Consider the following 4673-nt stretch of genomic DNA (forward strand, 5'->3'; position numbering starts at 1 on the left):
AAATGATGTCTACATTCACCCGAGTGTTTTGGAGGAAGCATTAAGATTTTGGAAGGAAATAATCAGTGGATTTCATTCCTGAAGTAAGCCAGCATGTTCGTGCATATTCTTTCTGCATACATGCCTATGCGTCACTCAGTGCAAATAGAGCTCCTGCAGCTTTGGCGCAGTAATTAGATTGGTGTAATCACAGTGAAATAAAGACAGCCGCACTGATAATTTCACAGTGAATATTAAAGACATATGTGCCTTCCAGTGTGCAATAAATGAACCTGAACTCCTGTCAGGGTCTAGGAGGACAGTGTGGCCAATGCACCTATTGTGTCCCTGCTGCAGAAAGGAGCCTGCCGATTGGCCACTGTCTGCAGCACATAGCACTGGCTTGTTATAAAGGACTTGTCTAGGGGAGAGCCTGTAGGTACTCCATTGTCTGGTAAAGTTCATATGACTGCATTATTTTGCAAGGGGGGTGGTGGTTGTGGTGGAGGGAGAGCTTGGAGGGGGTATCAGCTCAACTGTAAAAGCTATACAGATATATTCTCTCTCTCTCTCTCTCTCTCTCTCTCTCTCTCTCTCTCTCTCTCTCTCTCTGTTTCTCTCTCCCCCTCTCCCTCTCTGCCTCTCCATAGATCATCTCTGCTTTATGCCCTGTCTCATTTCGCATAGCTAAAAAAAAGAATGCTAATTAAGATCCCATGTCTTTACCTGAAAATAATGACTTGGCTGTAATTAGAAATCTGCTGAGAGTTTAAAATTCTGGTAGGGGACCAAAAGCATCAGTTATGGTGATTAGGAAGAAAATGAAGAAGTATGTTTCTGTAATCAAGGTAAACATGGGAAAAGGGGATTCCCCCATCTTTTTTTTTATCCAATTTTAACCAATGGTATTCTGCTGCAGATGAGAAGATACTGTGTTTCAAAAACGATTTTAACCATCAAATTGAAAGAACACAAATCAGTAGCAATAGAAGCCTTAATCCTCCTTAGGATGCAATTCAGATGAAAGAACTGCTTTTATTTTTCTTTTTGTATGTGTGTGTTATAGATGGATCTGAGAACGCTGTCTGGGCTTCGTGCCAAGGGCTGGTATTCACTCAGCAACGACGGCCTCACAGAGGAGCTGTGGGAAGCAGGAGGGAGAGCCTCTCTTAGGGTGCCACTACTATGGAGACACAGCTGGGCTGAACAAGATTTGCTTCAAACGACAACAAGAGAGACAGAAAGTATCTGATTCAACCGCTGCCCAGGCAGGCAGGCACCAGAAGAGCTAGCAGCCAATCCGGCCATGCTCGAAGCCAGTCCTGCAGCTCAGCCAATCAGTGACATCATTGGTGAGAAACTCATTTACATCATGCAGTAATGAACTTTGTTTAACATAGCCTTCTCCTTTTCCTGTTACCCCTCCCCCCTCAAGATTAGGTTCTACCATTAATTATTCTGGTGGCATAATTTAAAATGCTATGTGAAAATGTGGCTACATTCTTTCTGGTAGCTTTTACCCAGGCTCCAACTGATGTCTGCAGTAACAGAAGTGGTTCTAAGTACAACGCTATTTTGCTTTGGTCTTGCAAGTATTGTCTTCTCCTTCTTAAAATGAAAAAAAGAAAAAAAGAAAAAAGAAAAGAATCAAAGAAAGAAAACCCCTCAGAAAAAATCCCAAACTTTATTAGATGGCACTCTCTAATGAAATACATGTTTTCTTCAAGTTGCAACTTAGAGCTGTACAATGTCATTTGGATTCGGGAAGGGGGCTTGGGGGAGGGCATGGAAGTGGTGATTTTTTTTCTAAGTAATCTGCATCTTGGAGGTCCCTTTCACATTCTCAGATCTTATGTCGTAGTGACCATTTTACATACAGTGCTTTCTCCAAGGAAAAGCTTCTATGTACGTCTGTCAGATGAAGGAACGTCCACTCTTCTTTTATTCCATTCTTCCCTGCTCTCGGCCAACATGCCATCTCATTAATGAATAGAACTGAGGTCATTTCTGAACAAATCTCTCCCTTCCCATCGCAGCACAATGCACCTGATTTGCATCCATTTACCAGAAATACTGAATACAAGAACCAGCTTGAAAAGAAGTGCAGGGGACAGCTTACATATTATTTCAGAATATGACACAGCCATTTGTTTCTCGGGAGGCATAATGTATAACAGCTGCTTTACTGTTTCTCTGGAAATGCCTGATCTCCATTTATAGTTCAATATCTTTAGCAAATTTATGGGATCATTATCTAACCAGAGTTGAGCAAATGAAATCATAGTCACAGAAAAAAAATCTGTTTATCCACAGAAAACATTTGAAAGCACAATGTCGTCTCACACATTTGTGATCTGTTGGTCAGGATAAGGTACTTTGTTCCACAGATGACTTAAAAAGTCCGAACTGTGCTGTCTGAAAAGATTTCTATTCGCTTTACAGACACCTAAAGAGTGAAACTGGGACAGACTTCAGCGTGCTTTCTATTAATTCACTATTAATTCTCTTAATTCATTATTTCTTGCATTGTTGCCGTTAAAGGCATATGGTTGTCTAGAACTGATAGGAAAGGTCAGTTGTCCATTTTTATTAAAGGAAAGCTTCGTATATAATTATTCAGACGTGGAATTAAAAAAAAAAAACACCAACAAAGGTTTCATAACTGTGCATGATTTTTTTAAAGAAGCTTAGCGAGCGCAATGCTAGGCGTAGTCACATGAAGGGTTTAGACAAGAAACCCATGGCCCCTTTAATTCACGAGGCATTCCATCATCCCATCATCAGTATTCAGGGGGCAACTGTCTGAATCAGTCATGAGCTCCCCTGCTGCAGATCCTGTAATTTGAATCATGTGTAATAATATATTATCCTACTGGGGGCCCTCTTTCAGTACGAAAATGGTTTCTACATTCTGGTATAAGAGAACTTTTGGCCGCTAGCTGACTTGCAGCCATTACTCACATGGACAGTCACAGTTGTCCCCCTTAAGGAATAACATCTGCACGACCTCGTCAGCCAAAGTTCTGCAGCTCCCCCCTTGTTATGAATTATGATTTCTTAGAATTGGGGAACGCTAGGAAAGCCGATGCTTAAAAGTGGAAGGCTGAAGGAAATGGGTGAAATTTTATAGAGCATGCCAGGTGACAACAGCTCAAACTCCCATTCCTTTGAATTGATGGGGTACTGGGTGGAGGGGAGAAGGGAATACACCTAAATGTATTTGCTTGCCCAGACCCTGCTAAAATGTCAAGTGTTTGGTGAGGGCATGGTTGTCTGTGTGCTTCTGTGGATATCCAAGCCAGATCCTATAAGGGGTGTGGCAAAATGGAGCTGAGGATGGAGACCACAGTGCAGGCAGAGGAATTGTCTCTCCCCAGGAAGGCTATGAAGTGGAGGAGAAAACACCATTCTGCCTTAGGTGTTAATTCCACTAACGGCTCTGATTCTCTTATTGTCACATTGATGAGGTCACTGAATTTATCTCTGTAAAGCAAACGCTCAGGTGACACCTTAGGATGCCTCTCTATGGAACATCTTTCTGTTTCTCAGCCACTGAAGTCTTCCTTTGCTCCATGCAACTGGTTAGGTCTGTATTTTGTAAAATCTTTGCAAATCATATCCAGGTCTCCCCCTTCTCCCCCCTTCTCTTTGTATCTCCATTCCTGCATCTGTGGCTGTTAATAGTTTTATAGTCACATGTGTATATATGTGTGACTACACCCTTACAGTCGGAGACCACATTGAATTGACCTTGAGCCGCTAGGTCTTAGAATAATGACTTACATTTCCACATTTGGAATTCATATCCCAGTTAATGAACTATAAATATATTTTAAATCAGTATAAAAATTGCAAGAACTACAGAGACTGCTATAATGCTGTCAGCTATTTCCGCTAGGTACTGTGGATGTCAGTTTTTACCATTATCTGTGCTGTGCCATTCGCGTCAATGGAGCTTCAGAGGGAGGCTCAGAAAAGAACACAATTTTGTTGCTGTGTGTGTTTTCAATAACCAGTTGCAGGAAAAATGTAATTCTTTCAGTTTCAAATGCAGAATTAAGCTCACAGAATTTGATGCTTTAAAGACCTCAAAAAGAAGTGTACTTCGTCTAATGAAATTGCAAAGTAACTATGGGAAGGAAATTATGGTATCAAACTGTACTATCAATTACATGAATGAGTTAATTACATGGGAAAACTGAGCGATTAAAGTTGAAGTTCAAGAGGTCAGGATCCAGGGACTCCAGTTTTTTCCTGTTGAAATTAGCACATGGCTTTTACATCTGTAATCTAGTATCATGCCCTTACTGAATGCAGTTTTAGCACAGCCTGATACCACAGGGCTAAATTTTTTTTTCTTTTGCTACTTTTCTCCATAAGTTTCCTGTTGGTGATAGTACTTCTGACACTTGCAGTTAATTCCTTGGTAAACAATGGTCTTGTTAAGACGTTTTTCAATCTCTGTCATTAGGATTTGAAAACCATTGCAGTGTCGACTCCCACTTGTTGAGAAAAGGAAACGAAAGAACTAGAACATGTAACATCTTTTATTTTGGAAAAATATTTTTAAAAATGCACAGAAACGAGCTTTTTAAAAGCATATTTTGTAAAAGTAAGGAGAAGTAAAATTTCTCAGCTCTAAATATGTACTTTCTGCTTCCCGGAATAGCTTGAAATAGTTTTTAGTACTTAGC

The 4673-nt window shown here is 40.5% G+C and overlaps 1 long non-coding RNA gene across 1 annotated transcript in view; it reads left to right on the forward strand.

The window, feature by feature from the left end:
- The first annotated feature begins 1096 nt into the window (after positions 1-1096).
- LOC103693508 (uncharacterized) overlaps positions 1097-4673 on the forward strand; it is a 493880-nt gene continuing 490303 nt past the window's right edge. The window contains exon 1 of the long non-coding RNA XR_015632973.1: positions 1097-1331. This is a non-coding gene — a long non-coding RNA (uncharacterized LOC103693508). The remainder of the gene's footprint in view (positions 1332-4673) is intronic.

Source organism: Rattus norvegicus, chromosome 11 (assembly GCF_021556685.1).
Source record: "Rattus norvegicus strain SHRSP/BbbUtx chromosome 11, alternate assembly SHRSP_T2T, whole genome shotgun sequence".
In the NCBI taxonomy this organism is placed as follows: domain Eukaryota; kingdom Metazoa; phylum Chordata; class Mammalia; order Rodentia; family Muridae; genus Rattus; species Rattus norvegicus.